Source organism: Mesocricetus auratus, unplaced genomic scaffold (genome assembly GCF_017639785.1).
Source record: "Mesocricetus auratus isolate SY011 unplaced genomic scaffold, BCM_Maur_2.0 Super-Scaffold_100007, whole genome shotgun sequence".
Taxonomy (NCBI): domain Eukaryota; kingdom Metazoa; phylum Chordata; class Mammalia; order Rodentia; family Cricetidae; genus Mesocricetus; species Mesocricetus auratus.
The window spans coordinates 30,535,943-30,553,450 of record NW_024429191.1 but is presented as its reverse complement, the minus strand read 5'-3'; the positions used below and the strand labels follow the sequence as shown (position 1 = coordinate 30,553,450).

The 17,508-nt window shown below is 42.0% G+C and overlaps 1 protein-coding gene and 1 pseudogene across 1 annotated transcript in view; both read right to left on the bottom strand.

Annotated features, from left to right (window-relative positions):
- The window catches only part of LOC101833751 (zinc finger protein 354A), a 142,995-nt gene that overhangs the window by 95,969 nt on the left and 29,518 nt on the right, over positions 1–17,508 (bottom strand). The gene's annotated exons all lie outside the window — the stretch shown is intronic.
- Positions 2,045–3,425, bottom strand: LOC121141320 (annotated as a pseudogene).

The following is a 17,508-nucleotide window of genomic DNA, read 5'->3' as shown; positions in this document are numbered from 1 at the left end:
GCTGACTAGGTTTTACTTTTATGAATTTTTTTTAACTTGGTGCTCTTTGCTTTTGAAAGGCTTGAGGGTTTTGTGGGTTTTTTTTTTTTTTTTTGGTTTTTTTTTTTTGGTTTTTTTTTTTTTTTTGGTTTTTTACGAGACAGGGTTTCTCTGTATTGTTTTGGAGGCTGCTGGACCAGCCTGGCCTCGAACTCACAGAGATCCACCTGCCTCTGCCTCCCGAGTGCTGGGATTAAAGGAGTGTGCCACCAACGCCCAGCTTGAGATGCTTGAGGTTTCTGATTGCTGTCTCCAATTGAGTGGTGATTTAACAAATGTCTCTTTAAATGCCTAGCCCAAAAGGAAAAAGAGAAAGGGCATGGGAAGAGTTAAAGTGTAAGAAATAACAATCCTTGCTTCACGCCGAGGTACTGGTGGAGACTCAGCAGTGAAATGGACAGTTGTGTTTTGGACTTTGCAGAATCACATGTCTGTTTAGAGAAAGGGCAAAACAGTGGTTTTTACTTCCTTGCCCCCTGAATTCCTCATTTGCTGGCGTCTTCAGGTGATACAGTGATCTCATTTATCTAGCATAGTCCTCATCCAGATTCCCCATCTTCCTAGGGCCTGATAGTCACCCCCACCCCGCTCCCTTTCTGATATGTGGACTCAATACTATCCATAACTTTTCACCCCTGAGATGAACTAAAAGGCACTCGGGCAAAAAGGAGCCAGCTGTTAGCTGGGGAAGAGAATAATTTAGTGTCTTCTGTTATCTGTAACTTGTCGATGAGCTGTAAGCATTCCTCCAACTGAAAATGCGCCATAACACTTTCTTTCTTACAGAAGTCTGTATGAAATCTCCTACCAAGGCTGTGGTGGAACCCACTACAGCCTAAATGGCTGTAATCAAAGTTTACCTCTGCCATTTCCACAGAGTTCTGCTAGATCAGTCAAGCCACTCAGTCACAAATTCCGATAGGAAAACACTCCGTGGCGCCCCCTGTAATGGCAGCTGCTCTCGCCACGTATGCAGTGGAGATGATGAACGAAGAAGGTTGGTGGTTCATAGAGCTGAGGACTCTCCCCTCATGGAGAACTTCCTGGTTGTCATACTTGGCCAAATGAGACTCAAAGTTCTGAAATAATTATGATTGTTATTTTCTGTTATTGCTTTTGATAAGAGATGAACACCTGCAAATTTCTGGTTCACCATCCTACCCCAAGGGCTATTCCTAACTTTCAAGTCTAGCCTATAGAGCTGTTGACCATTCTGTTGTTTCATTACAACCATATTATATAGTATGTTTTAATATGTAGAAACTTCAGTTATTAAAAATATCCCTTAAGGGCTGGAGACATGGCTCAGAGGTTAAGAGCACTGACTACTCTTCCAGAGGTCCTGAGTTCAATTCCCAGCAACCACATGGTGGCTCACAAACATCCATAATGAGATCTGGTGCCCTCTTCTGGAGTGCAGACACACATGGAGGCAGGATGTTGTATTCATAATAAATAAATAAATCTTTAAAAAAATATCCCTTAAGCAAATTTTTTGGTAATTTCTTTTGCTGTTGTTTGAAAATTAACTCACTTTAAACAATGGCATTTGTTTTGTTTAGATAAATAGCTAGTTAATTTTCATGATGTTTAAGAATATTTGATTATATACAGCTGGATTCATACTTCACTAAGTGCTGATGAACATCTGGCATAAACAAAGAGTTTTCATACATGCCATACAACCCCAAATTACAGTGCCAGCTGCTAGGCTGAACCTTAAAGATACAGCCAGGCATCACATTAGATCAGTAGAATAACTCATCTGGGCGTCAGTCTCAATTATACAGAGAGATAGAGAAATAGATATTATATGGTGTTAAGGTTATTCCCTACATAGGAAATAAGTTACACTAACGGTTTGTGAAAATGTATCAGTCTCCTCTCCACATAACACTTGGATGACTTAACACTAACGAGAAGAAGAGTGCATGACAGATCAACCTGGCATCTCTGTTCTCAGTTCTAAATGTTAATAGTTCTAGAGTCTTGACAAAAGTAAACTTCAAATAATTAGCTTTCTTATGCCTTGTTTCATGTCAGGATTCCTAGGGCTGTAGATAAAGGGGTTGACCATGGGTGTAGCCACTATGGAGATGACAGTTGCCACTGTGTCCATGAACAGGAGCATGAAGGGTGCATATAGATATTCAGGATCACCCCACAAAAGAGGGAAACTACAGTGAGATGAAATATACACACAGACAGGGGGTGGCCATAGTCCCTGAATGGATGGGAACTTTAATATCTCAGACAGGATATAGGCATACGAAACAGTGCTGTGGTGATATTTATGATTTAATAAAACTTGCCTGAGGATTCAAAATGCAAATCTAGTCACTCTGGTTATCTATAGAAGCTGGGTGGGGGTGGTACACACCTTTAATCCCAGAATTCAAGAGCTAAAGGCAGATGAATCTCTGTGAGTTCAAGGCCACTCAGGGCTACATTAGAGTGAGTCAGTCTAAAAGATAATTAGAATTCAAACCTTTAATACCAGCCCTAGAGAAGTATATAAAATACAGGAGACCAGTGTCTCAGGTGGCATTCTGAGATTTATTCTCCAGCCACACTGAGGAGAGGCATCAGACTGAGGTTTGGTGGACAGCTTATGGAGACAGGATCAGCCCTTTCATCCTGAGGTTGAGGTAAGAGCTAGCGGCTTGGCTGCTTTGCTTTTCTGATGTTCAGTTTGAAGCTCTAACCCCAATATCAGTCTCTGGGTCTTTATTATTCTTACTACTACACAGTGATAAATGAGAATGGTGTGATGGAGGTCAGCCCACCCACCGTGAAGGCTGTGATGTCATTGATAAAGGTATCAGAACAAGAGAGTTTCAGGATAGGGTAGGGGGTCACAGAAGGAGTGGCGCACTGCACTGTGGGTACAGAAGGTGAGTCAAACCAAGAGAAGAATGTGTGAGAGTGCATGTTTGTGATGACCCAGGATATGGCCACCAGGAGGACACAGAGTCTGGGCCTCATCATCAGGGTGTAGTGGAGAGGGTGGCAAATGGCCACGTAGCGGTCATAGGCCATCACACTCAGGAGGAAGCCATCCATGTTGATGAATGTGATAAAGAAATAGATCTGGATCATACACTCCGTGTAAGAGATGGACTTACTTTCCAACAAGTGATTCACAGTGCCTTGGGGACAGTGACTGAGGAAAAACATGTTGACACTGGAGAGGTTAGCCAAGAAGAAGTACATGGGTATGTGGAGATGAGGGTCACAGCTGATGGCCAGGATAATGAGAAGGTTCCAGAGATGGTGACCAACTACATCCCCCAAAACAGCCCATAGAGGATCTCTTCTTGCTTTGACTACCCAGCAAGTTCCAGGAGGAGGAATTATGTGACTGTCATCTGGTTCTCTCTGGCCATGTCCACTGGACAGAGACAAAGGCTAAAAATAAAGGGAAGATTTAATTGATTAGGTTCTGAGGCTCCAAATGACCCTGTAACGATAAGCAACACACTTACTGAAAGTAAAACTAAGTATTTATTGTAGAAATTACTCACAAGATACTAAACAAGTAACCCAGATGAGCCAAGTAGTTTTCCACTGCCAAACCGGAAGCCGAACTCCGGGAAAAGAGAGCAAGACTTCCTGTGTGCTGTCTTTTATGCCTTCCCCTGTAACGCCCCTAGCCATGCCCAAAAGTGGGCCTGGCTAGTGACGTAGTTCACCGCCTATGTACGTATACGTCTTTACGTCCGTCCGTATACGTCTTTAGTCATGCCTAAAGTGGGTGTGGTTAGCGGTGTGGTAGATCGCTCTTACCTCATCTGTATGCGCCTCTAGTAAGTCACATGGTTAATGGTGGCATACAGGCTTCCTCCTACAATTCCCCTTTTAGTCTAAAAAGGACAACTAACTTGTGTCAATGAACAAAATGTATCAAACATCAATTCTATCTAAACCTAAACTTATCTGAAAGAAACACCCAAATCTGAACACCTCCTTCCAATCCTAACTCTAAAATAATTGAAAACTAACACTAACAGGTGTAAACTATCCTATAATATCAATAGTAGGGAGAGGGGGCGTGGAATTCTCAAAACTACTTCCTGCTGAGATGGAATGATGATAATCTCATGGGGACCTGTGAGAAGAAAAATGTTAGTATAACAAAAGCTCAGTAGATCAGACAGTCTCTGTATGGCAGGAGATGCTTGATTGAAGTTCCTGACTGGGGTTCTAGTATTGATTGAAGCTCTCATCTGAAGCTCTGGCCAAATTGTAGAAGATGTGCTGTTTCAGTTTCTTGGTCCGGAGTTGTGTAGAGTGATGTAGTTTCAAGCCAGTTTCAGGATAGTGCTTGTCAGGTGGAGTCAATGATGTGGGGCAGTTCAGATGCCTCCAGTCGAATCAGGTGAAGTCAAGGAAGTGGATCCTCATTCTCTTTCTGAAGTAGGTGAAGATTGCTGTCAGGAAATCCCTTGTTCTCTGAAAAACTAAAACATTAATGTTAACAAAGAAATATTTTAACTTTCATATATATGCATACTGGAAGAGGTGACAATAGGGAAGATGGTAAACCTAAAGGAAATTAGACTGTTCAGAAAAAGAAATCCACAGATAACAGTCCCTAATTTTATTTTCTTCTGTCTTATATCAATGGCTCTTTGATATAATACAGAAATTCTGAATTTTATTTAAATAATATGCTTGAATTTAGAGTAGGAGAGCCAATCCAACTCCAAAGCCAGCTTCAGTTAAATGAATGGGGACTGAGATATGTGAAGAAATAAAAATAAAAGGGTACTATGAAAAAACAATATAGAGAGATTGAGACATTGATACCACACAGTGAGTTACTGTTTGTTTGATGGTCCTCAGGGTAGCTATTCATTTTTCTTCAGGAATCCATATGTCCAGTATTATTTGCTGAGTTTACCTGTGAAGACAAAAAACAAAACACTTCTCTTTCCTTTTAGGAGGTCACTTTACCCATGGTGGAATATGAATTTGTAGATGAGCTGTTATCTTCCTCCTCCTGAGATGTCTTCTGTTCTGATCGAATTTTAATTAATTTTGATGGAACCCAAACATTTTCTTCTCCTGTGGAAACAAAAGCATAACCCCTTCCCCAATGTAAAACATATCCTGGTTTCCAGACTGAGGTCATAACCTCCTTAAAATACACCGGTTGGTTCAGTTCAGAAGTCTTCTCTGTAGTCCAGTGTCTTTCTGCTGCAGTTTGTCCTTTTTCATCAGCATTAAGAAAATTCAACGTTAGTAAAGCATTATGTAACCTGTGTTTAGGTGTCTTTGTTTTCCCTGGCTGTTTATGAAGCATCTCTTTTAAGGTTCGGTTAGATCTTTCAATTACTACCTGTCCTGTGGGATTGTAAGGTATACCAGTTACATGTTTTATATTATAATATTTGAAAAATTGTTCCAATTTACTGTAGACATATGCTGGAGCATTGTCAGTTTTTATTGTTTTAGGTATACCATAACAGCCATCACCTATAAGAGGTGTGTAATAACAGAATCAGCTTTTTCAGAGCTGATGGCAGTAGCCCATTGGAAGCCTGAGAACGTGTCTATGGTATGATGTACATATTTCAAACTGCCAAATTCAGGGAAGTGAAATACATCCATTTGCAAAAGTTCATTTCTATGAATACCTTTAGGATTACAACTTGCTGGTAATGGAGTTTGATTGTAGAATGAGCAACTGGGACAATTTCTTACTATTTCTTTGGCTTGTTGCCAGGTGATAGAAGAATCCTTCTTTAAACCTTTGCTGTTAACATGGTGTTTCTTATGAAATTCTGAAGCTTCCAACACATTACCTACTAATAAATGATCAATTTCATCATTGCCTTGTGCCAGAGGACCTGGCAGACCTGTATGGGATCTGATGTGTGTTATATATATAGGATGAGTCCTGTTTCTGATGATTTCCTGCAATTGTAAAAATAATGAGGTTAATTCTGTATTATCAGGAACAAATTCTGCAGTCTCAATGTGCAAGACAACTCTTTCTGCATACTGAGAATCCGTGACTATATTGAGAGGCTCTGTAAAGTCTTTAAGTACCATGAGAATGGCATATAACTATGCCTTTTGTACGGAGTTGTAGGGCTTTGAACTACTTTACTCATATTTCCTGATTTATACCCTGCCTTACCTGATTTGTTTGCATCTGTGTAGAAGGTAAGAACTCCAGAAATAGGTGTTTGCCTCACGATACGCAGAAGAATCCAAATTGTTTTCTTTATGAATTTGATTCTCTCTGTTTTGGGATAGTTATTACTAATACTTCCCAAAAAGTCACTGCAAGCTATTTGCCAATACTCATTATCCTTCCATAAGGAGGAAATTTCCTCATTCGTTAAAGGTACAATAATTTCAGCTGGGTCTTTCCGAGTCAGTTGACGAAGCTTTAACTTACCTTTTAATATCAAAGCGGAGATCTTTTCTATATATGTTTTCAATTTTTTATTCTGTTTATGTGGCAGAAATACCCATTCTAGAATGATGTCTTCCCTCTGCATTAATATTCATGAGGGGTATTCTATAGATGGTAAAATAACCAGAATACAGTCCAGCTTTGGATCCACACGGTCCACATGTGCTTCTAATATTCTCTTTTCTACCCATTCTAATTCTTTTTCAGCATCAGCTGATAGTACTCGTGGGCTGTTTAGGTCTTTATCTCCTTTTAAAGCCATTTTCAGGTGTTTTAAATCATGCCCTTCTACACCAATAATTGTCTGTAATTGAGAGATTTCTCCTAATAGTTTTTGAAGATCATTAAGAGTCCGGTAACGATCTCTTCTGATCTGTACTTTCTGCGGTCTAATTTTCTGAGCATCTATTTTATAACCTAAATAGTTAATAGAATCTCCTCTTTGTATTTTTTCTGGGGCAATTTGTAATCCCCAGTGAGGCAAAGTTTCCTTTACTGCTTCAAACATTTTTTCCAAAGTATCCTTATTTGAATCAGATAGTAATATGTCATCCATATAATGATATATTAACGAATGTGGAAATTTTTTACGAATTATTTCTAGAGGTTTATTCACAAAATATTGACACAAAGTTGAACTGTTTAACATACCTTGAGGTAGTACCTTCCACTGGAATCTCTGTACCGGACGGGAATTATTATAGGTAGGTACCATGAAGGCGAACTTTTCTCTGTCATTTTCTTGTAATGGTATGGTGAAGGAGCAATCTTTTAAGTCTATAATTATAATTGGCCAATCCTTATGAATTAGAGAAGGTAACAGCATCCCAGGTTGTAGAGACCCCATAGGCTGAATTATCTTGTTGATGGCTCTAAGATCAGTAACCATTCTCCACTTACCAGACTTCTTCTTGACAACAAAAACAGGTGAATTCCATGCACTAGTTGATTCCTCAATGTGTCCAGCATCTAGCTGTTCCTGAACTAACTTCTCCAAAGCCTCTAACTTTTCAGATGTCATAGGCCATTGACCCACCCAGACGGGTTCATCTGTCAGCCATTTTAAGGGTAGAGCTTTTGGTTGCTCTGTAGGTTTGGCACTAGCATCCTGCTTCTGTACAGCCTGTACATTTGGCATCTGTTTTCTGTACTGCCTTACTATATTCTTTCTACCACTTAGAGCTTGTCTATAATTCCTAGCTGATACAGGAGGAATGTTAATCTGCGTATTCCATTGCTGTAATAGATCACGACCTCAGAGGTTTATAGCAATATCTGCAACATATGGCTTTAACCTTCCTCTCTGTCCTTCTGGCCCAATAAAGTCAATCCATCTAACGCTCTGTTTAACTTCAGATAGGGTTCCAATCCCTAAGAATTGAACATTAACCTCTTTTAAAGCCCAATTGGGGGGCCAGGACTTCTGATTAATGATAGTGACGTCACTTCCGGTGTCTAAATTGCCATTAATCACCATATTATTTACCTTAACTGATAACTTGGGTCTATGATATTGTATAGAAGTTTGCCAAAATATGTTTTGTATCTCCTCCTGATATAATTGATTCATCCTCTGGAGCTAATGTATTATCCAGTGCCGTATTATTTACAATGGGCAGTGGATCTTCTAATTGTCCTGGGAGAGCCTGTCCTCCACTGTCACTGGGAATGACCAGATAATCTTTCTTTCTGGGGGCTGGCTTGAGCCCCTGATCCCCGTTTCCCAGCTTTAAAGATCTACCTTGTCTATCTCTTGTGGACCAGCATTCATTAGTCCACATGGTTAATGGCGGCATACAGGCTTCCTCATACAAGACTCCATGTAGTAGAGATTTTAATTTGTGCATGTTGGGGGAGCTGTTAAGATGGGCATCTCATACATGCCCGGGAAATGCTGTACCACTGAGCTGCACCCTCAGAGCCTAAAATAATCCTGTGAAGTTCATTTTGCTGAAATACTTAGTTGGCCAATCTCTATAATATTTATTTATATTTTGCGGGAGGGGGATGGGTGTGGAGGGATACATTGCTAGCTGGTTAGAGGTCAAAGTCTTTCAGTAAAACTCTGTAACCTGGAACTCCTTCCCTCCCTGGCAAAGCTCTGCGCTCTATACCTAGCCTTCTCTGGAGGGCGTCCCTGGGCCTGGAGGACTGACCCTATCTGAAAGCTGTCTCTAAACCAGGTGCCTGACTTACCTTTTGCTGTCACCCTGATACAGATCCTACCGGAAAGCTCCCATGATGCACATACTGTGATAGAAGCTTGTCCCCAGCCTTTATAATCCCCTTTCATCCAGGAATAAAGCAGAGTTGTAACATTTCATCATCTCCCTGGATAGCTGTCTCTACCCACTTACAAGCTGTGGGACCCTAATCACTCAGGTTTTTGTTCTCTCCCACTTCTGTGGACTTGGGATCTGAGGAAGAAGAGAGCCTCAACTGGCACAAGGAATGGGGACTTCTGGATCTCTCAGAGTGAATACCCTTTAATAGGTAGTGGTTAGGTAGAGGACCAATGTTAACTCTTCCTCTCCCTCCCTTTCTTTGAATAATTTCAAGTTTGTGTCTTCGCATAGGTCCAGATAACAGTCATTAGGCAAGCGCAGTCTTTTGGTCAGAGCTACTGACATTGACTAAAGGACTTCTACCTGATTTACGAATCTCGACGACCCAACTGGGCATGGACAAAATACCTTTATTTTTTCTCTCTCATACAAAACCTGGTAATTCAGTGGCCAGTTCAATGCCACTAGGACAGCTGACAGGCTCTTAAATTTGTGGACAGGCTTGTGTTTGCTAGAGGCTGGTCAATTTCCTGGTGTTGGAAGACCACTGGCACACTTCCTCTTTTCTATGATGGGAAATTCAACATCATCCCAGAGAGACCTCAAAACCGTTCCCTTAGAGCCTTACTTAAATCAAAAGGACTTAAGATCTCCCACAAAGAAGGCCTAGAGTTCTAGAATGAAGTGATTCAATTTGCACCCTGGGTCCTGTTGGCAGATATCTCTGACCCTGATGTTTGAACCCAAGTAGCATATTTGGCTTATAAAAAGAAACCCCAGAAGACTATCCCTTGTCCTATAATTGCTACCGTTAGGCAATGCTTAGGAACCCCAAAACTAAGGATGACCCATTAGAGAAAAAAAATCACAGGGAGACCAAGGTACAGACTCAAGTGAGGAAAACCCTCAAGATAACCCACTAGAAAAAGGGCTACAGGGAGAAAAACCAACAGACCCAACAAACCCAAATGGGGAGCAGGAACCTGAGGTTTGTCCTGTGGCTGACTTAGCTGCCCTGAAGAAAGCTACAGATAAAATTAGGTGAAAGTTACTTCTCAACCCAAGACATCCCACCGCTCTCTACGCCCTCCTTCCCCCTTACGAGTCCACATTGGCTCCAGGGGACAAAAAACTGGAACCCTTGTTGATTACAGAGAGCAAAGGCTGGAATATCAAGGCACCATATCAAAAGGCCCCATACTACATCCAGGTAAGCTCCCCCTCTCCCACCCCGTGCCAACACCACCATCTATGGCACCTTCCCCCATGGCCTTCAAGCAGCTCTGCAATATCCGAGATAATGGGAACAATTGTCCCCAGTTGCCTCAGCCACAATGGCCCAGGATCCAGAGTCTCCACCCTAGGGACCTTCCCTGTTAATCTAAGTGTACCAAGACAGTTTCCTGGTAATGTGGGCCCCCACATGCCTTTAATCCCAGCATTTGGGAGGCAGAGGCAGGCAGATCTCGGTGAGTTCAATGGATGCTAGGCTGGTCTACAAAGTGAGTTCCAGGACATCCAGGACTGTTACAAAAAGAAACCCTATCTTAACAAAGAAACCCTGACTGGGAAAAGAAATCCCTGTCTCACAAAAAGAAAAAAAAAGTGCTATGCTAAACTGTCTTCAAGGATGGAATTTACACTGATTGAACCAAGTCAATACAGAATTTCAACAGTACCCTTTTAACTTCCCAAGACTGGAAAAACATATGTCAATACACTCTTCCTAGCCCTCTGTTTGTACAATGGGAAGCCCTGTTTAGAGATGAAAGTCAAATACAGGCTAGAAAAAATGAATTCCAAATCAACAAATAGGACAACAAGGACACGCCCCCCTTGCCCTGTACTCAGTTAATAAACAGGAATTATAACCAATTGTTTAGCCAGGGAAACTTTTCCACAGGAATACAACAGGCCCCACTCCCCACTGGCTGCTTTGAATGATCACCTATGTGTTCTCTGAGCCTGGGATTGCTTGACTGACTCCCCCATCCACAGGACCTGGGGAGGCCTCTTCAATGACCTTTTAAAAACAAAAAAACAATCGAAATTCTCCCAGATTGCACAGTGAGAGTACAAGCCAGTCTAGACAGAAAAATAACAGACCCCACAGCCAAAGCAACACTCCTAAACCATCTTGTCTGAGAAGGAAAGACCCCAGAACACAGACAGGCTTGGCACGATCTAAAATATGAACATTACCATAAATGGGTCTTGGCTACTCATGACATTGGGACAGCCTCATATCAGGCCCACTCTCTTGCTCAAGCCTTTGCAGCAGCAACATGGCCTAATTCAAGATGGTTTAACTGTGGAAAGATAGGGCATTGGAAAAGAATGCCCAAGGAACAACTCAACTGCCTCTGAACCCCCTAAAACTCTCTGCCTTCCCCTGTTGAAGAAAAGGCTTTCATTGGAGGGGGGCTGCAAAGCCCTACCTGACAAAGAAGGCACTCCCCTACTGCCTTTAAGTGGAGAAGGCAGCCCTCAGCCCTGCCATTAAGAGAGAAAGGCCCAGGAGTCCACTGGGCCACTAATATCTCACCCCAAACTTTCAATTGAAAATGACAATAACAATTTTAAATGTTTGATAGACAAAGGGGCAGACAAAACTATCCTGAGAGAAGCCAAGGTCCTCCACATTGGGTCTGCCTACCTGAACCCCAACAAATGGGAGTTGGAAGTCTCTCTCAAGAATTCATTACCCAAGAGTTTTACAGATGGGAGGACTCAGAAGGACTTCATAAGACCATCAGACCCCTAGTTGCTGACATGGTCACCAACTTACTAGGAAGAGGTAGGTGTCCTAGAAGATTTTAATGTGGTCCTTGTTACTGGGAAAGAAAGAGAATGCCTCCAAATAAAGGATTACCAGAAATATTGAGATCAAAAGAACCCCCAATACTAAGGGCCACTGTTGAATACCTCACTCCCTGCCTAGAGTGGATCACAGAAGATATTGTCTGAATGGAACAGTGGCCTTTAAACAGGAAGAAATGAACTATTTTGCAACAACTAGTTGAACATCAATTGGACATGGGACACATTTGTCCCTCTAGAAGCCCCTGGAGCATCCTGGTTTTTGTAATTAAAAAGAAGAGCAGGTGCCTCCAGGGTCTGAGAGCAGTTAATAAGACCATGAAAATTTGGGGGTTTGCCTCAATGCAGCCTCCCTTTTTTCCTCTGCCATGCCAGTAAATACCCCAATACTAGTTTTAGACAATAAAGATTGCTTCTTTTCAAAACCACTCCACCAACAAGATTTCAAGTGTTTCCCCTTTTCAATACCTAAAATCAACAGCACAGGACCAGCTGATAGATATTAGTGGACTGTACTTCCCCAAGGAATGGCCAAGTCCCCAACACTTTGTTAGGAAGCTGTAGCCCACACATTAAAACCCCTTTTAAATCAGGTCTTCATATATATCACTACATGGATGACCTATTAATGTGGCAGGACAAAAGATAGGATCAGAAACCAACCTTAGAGAACTTTAAGTAACAAGCCACAAAAGCCCTGGAAGAAAGAGGATTTAAGACAGCAGAGGATAAGATCTACCATGTCCTGTCCCCTCCCCCCATTGCATTCCCAGGAACAGAAATCACCCCGACCTCACTCTGGTCAGCTAAACCTGTTATTGACTTCTCCAGCCCACTAACTTTAAATAGTCTTCAGAGCTTCCTAGACAATATTAACTGACTGAGGCCTAAGCTCCCCATACCAACCAATCGATTGCAGCCTCTATTTTATCTACCTAAAGGTGACAAAATCCCTCTTTCCCTGGCTCCCTGACACCAGCAACTAAAGAAGCCCTTTGTTCTATTAAGGATTATATCAAAAATGCTTCCCTGTCTTGTTATGACCCACAACAGCCAATCCAAGTCCTTGTATTTAATTCCTCACCACTGTACTTGGAGCCCTATACCACCCTCAAGGGATCGCAGAATGACTCCATATACAAGTAGGGGGAGCTCCTCTACTATTAACTGAGGTCCATGCTTTATCCAACACAAGAACAGAAAGGGAAGGCACTTTACAAATCATAGTAAGGAACCTGATATGATTATTCCCCCTCCCAGACATCCAGTGCCTCCTAGGAAACCACACCTTTTTTGCTAACACTCTTATCAGCTTTCCAGGACAAATAAATAACCACTACCCCAGGGATAAATTTCTGGCAACCGTACCATTCTTTAGATGGCTCCTTCCCCACTTACTGTCTTGGCCCTCTATCCTACATGCCCATGGCTCTCACAGACAGGACCAGCAATGCACTACATAGCAATATATCAGAGGAGTCAACGACACTGAGTTCTATCTTTTCTTCCTCCCACATAAATGCCTCCAACTCAAGGAACTGTCTGCTATCTTCCTGGTTCGAACATACATCAAAGAACCATTTAATCTGTATTCAGACAGTGCTGGCAGAAGTTTCTGTCCCATCAGCAGCTCCCAAATAAACACACTGAAGCTTATATTAATTATAAATGCTCAGCCAATAGCTCAGGTTTGCTACTAGCTAACTCTTACATTTTAAATTAGCCCATATTTCTTATCAATGCTTTTCCATGTGGTGTGGTACCTTTTCTCAGTGTGGCATGCCCAGCTTGCTTCTGTCTGCATCTGCTCATGACTCTCTGACTCCACCCTTCTTCCCAGAATTCTTAGTCTGTTTCCCTCCTAACTTTATCTTGCCTAGCTAAAGGCCAGTCAGCTTCTTTATTAAACCAATCATAGTGACATATATTGATACAGTGTAAAGGTATATACCTCAAGACAGCATCTATGCAATTAATCTGCTCCCTTGGCTAGCCTGCTCTTATGTCAAACTTGACAGTAACCTTCTCTCCCCAGTATTAATAAAAATTTCAAATATATGCCAAACAAATGTATGTTCCATTTTTATCACCCATATCAGTCATCTCTTTCTGGGCCACTTTCTGGTGGCAATACTTTAGTGGATAAAATTGCCACAACAGGGACTGATTCATATCAACTTAAGAGGACTACAACTCAAATTCCCATGAAATTTAAATGTATTCTCAAACTTGCTCCTCTTGTGGCTTCCTAATCCACACTCCTACTATATAACAATTGGACACCAATCCCAGAGGCCTTAGAGCCAATGCCCTCTGGCAGATTGATGTCACCCTTATTCAATCATTCGCTAAATAAAAATGTGAATATTTAACTATTTGCACTTATTCTCATTTCACCTGAGTCAAAGCAGACTGGTGAAGACTCAAAATACTAATTAATCACATGCTCTCCACTTTTACTGTCATGGGGGGGTCCCCTCCAGATCAAAACAGATAATGGAGTGGCCTTTAAGAGGCACCAATTTAAAAAAAATTAAGACTTGGAAGATAGCCTACCATACTGGCATCCCCCACAATCCTCAGGACCAATCCATCATTGAAAGAACACACCAAACACTCAACAGTCAAACACACACAGAGCTCCCTACCACCAAACATAGCACTATTCACACTCAGTGTGCTGAATGTTTATGCTTCCCAGGACAAACCCCCCATTGTCCATCACTGGACCCATCTACCACACATACCACCCCCTTTGGTCTGATGGAAGAATCCACTAGATGGGTCTGAAGTGGCCAGGCCCCCCTCTAACAACTGGAAGGGGATTTACTTGTGTCTTCCCACAGGACCAACCTTGCACTATCTGGGTACCAGCACAAAATGTCCAACATGACCCCTCCAATCAAAAAGATGGCATGGAGAAGACAAAGAGGGAGCAAAGCAGGTGTCCCAAGGACACACAGCCAGATCCCTGAGTAGACACACACGCCTTTATTAATACAGCCCGGGTGCAGCTGCCCTTTCCATTATTCTTATGGCTGGTTTTTGCCGTTTTATGTGCTAATGCTCATGCTACACTCAGCCCTCCTAATATTCTTCATTGGCAGGTCTTTGTTAGGGAAACTTACCAAGGTCAAACATCGTTATAGGCTCTAGGGACTGCCCAATTGAAGGATGCAAGAACACTGTCTCCTTCTTCCTCTACCCCAATTCCATTAAATGTTCAAATGCCCCCCTTCTGTGCTTCCCTTACAGACAATACAGATTCAAACAAGAACACCTGGCTGAGGTGGAAACCTATGGGGGATGCAGAAGACAGCATTGTACTACGGAAGAGTCCTGTAATATAAGCCATGTTTTCCTCAAGGAAAGCCTGCCCCTTCACAACACCTGATCCCTGGAATGAGCACTGGTGTGTAAGAGTTCAGAGAAAACTATACTTCACCCCTAACTCAAACACCTGTGGCTGATCTTCATGTTTCCGGACAGCTTGTCCTTGTACCCTGACCCATTCTAACACATCACAATATTCTCTTATGAAAAACAGGTTCATCAACAGATCAAAATCACAATCACGTGGAACCAATATGTTCAATATTTGCTGACTTTCTCCCTTTCACCACCCATCCTAATACCTCTAACTGCTTCTTTTGTGCATCCTGCAATAGACCTCTACTGACAGCTGAAACAGTCAATACTACTCTCCTTCACCCTGGGACCACAAAAAATTTCTTGCCTGTCAGAATTTCCCTATTTGACAGGCTATTCAACTATCCAGTTTGTATTTCCAGTTGAGACAAACCTACTCATTATCAATGTCTCACTAATATCTCTCTTTCCAGGCCAACCTGCATTGCCCCTCCCCTTCTTCTTTGGTGCAAGGGAAGGCCCAACCATGTGTTAACTCTTCTTTGTCCATTTTTTGCATACCAGTGATGATTACACCCCAAATATACCTGTTTGAGGAAGAGGAAGCCGCTCTCCTCCTCTGCACCCACCCACAGAGAGAGATTTTCATCCCTTGCCAATGGGACTTGGGCTCACCCTTTCTCTGGGTGCAGAGGAGCTGCAGCATCACCTGGCAGGGGACTTTTGAGACAAGCTTGATCAAGCCATGACATCTACAACTGAGAGCCTAGTCACATCAAAGATAGATGAACTCTCTTGCCAGAGTCTTGGGAGAATAATGTTTTTTGTCAATGAGTTCAATTTAGTAGAACAAAATGTAAAAACCCTTAAAGCCCTACACAAAGATCTCCTGGCCTGGTATCAGCCCCAGGAGTCTTTATCCTGGTTCCATAACCCTTATTTTCTTGACTCCTACCCTTTATCAGTCCTCTCATTATGCTATGCTTTATTTTTGATGCTTGCCCCCACCTTATACAGTTCCTCTGGTGACAAATCACCACCAATCAGAGCCTATGGAATTCATTTTGCTGAGATACATAGCTGATCATTCTCTATATTTATTTATATTTGGTTTTATGGAGCTTAATCCACATATCATCTTTAATATAATGCATACATTTATCCCATTTACTATTTATTAATCCACTGATAAATTATATTATTAGTAATTATATTATTAGTAGATAAAGAATTCAAGCAGTGGCCCTAGAGGTGGAGAGAGAGGTTTAATGGGGTTGGACAATATTCCCCAATCATGGGGAACTTAACCAACTTAGAACGCCTAAGACTGCTTTTTAATTATTCCATGGCTTTCCTCCAAATCTTCATTATCTATCATTTATAGGCAAGCCACGTGCCAGTCACAGCCCTGTTTATATGCATCTTCTCAGGTCATCTGTATTAAAGACAACAGGTTAGAAATAGCTTCAATTAACAGAAGGAAAGACCCAAAGCAAGAACACTCAGTCCTAAATCAAGAACACTCAGCAGTTTCTCATATGGATATCATCAGTTCTTTTACCTGAAGGCAATGCTATTCATTATGCAACTCAGATTGGTTTAGGTCCCTCTTAACTCTTCCCAGCATTTGGCACTTCTAGGCTTTGAAGGACCAGCCTAATGGTTTATGTAGCCCCAACCTTGTAACACAGCATCAAAATGTCCTTGTGGGCTCCAGAGCCGTTGGTACTGCTGATGTCACCATGTAAAGAATCCTGTTCAGAGACTTCTCCTTCATATTAAGCAAAGTGAGAAAAATCAGTTAGTTAAATGTGATACTCAGGTCTACATTTAGAAGGAAGAGGAAAACTGGTAGAAAGCAAGATGATGAGGCATACTGGATAATTAACAAACCTTTATTGGCAGACAGATTTGAATGAAGGGCTGTAGATGCAATCATGGGGTTAGTCATAATATTTGGATGGTAGCATAGGGAAGGGATAGGTTTTCTGATAAGAGCAAAAGGGACAGGGAAGGGGAGGAGAGGTTTTAAGGGCTGATTGGCTAAGGCAGAGAATGTTGCAAGCAATACTTCCAGGAGATAGGTTACAAGATATACTAATATGGGGAAAGGGGTATGCCCTGGAATTTTGAGAATTAAATTCTAACACCAGCGCAAAGTCGCTGTGCTCTTAGACAATGCCTCACCAATTTGTACCATATTAAAGGGCGTGGAGACAGCACTGCAGTATAGACAAAGGCACTCTCGAGACAACTGCAGAACGTAGGAGTGGGACAGGGACTGCATCAAGAGATGCTCACTCAGTGCCTTGTGCAGTCTTTGTCACTGTGGCCTGTGTGCACAGTGTGTTCTTTACAACGGGCTGTTTCCTAACATGGAAATGGTGGCCAAAGGGGAAAGAAGCAGGAGGGCAGGGGGTGTCCTATTGTCTGCAAATTGTGGGTAAGGTCAAACACAGGAAAATCTGCTCTAAACACCCCAGATGCTGCGTTCAGAGAGGTGTGTTAAGACAGCTATGTCTGTCATTCCTTCCTGCCTGCCTGGCTGCCTTCTTTCTTTCTTTCTTT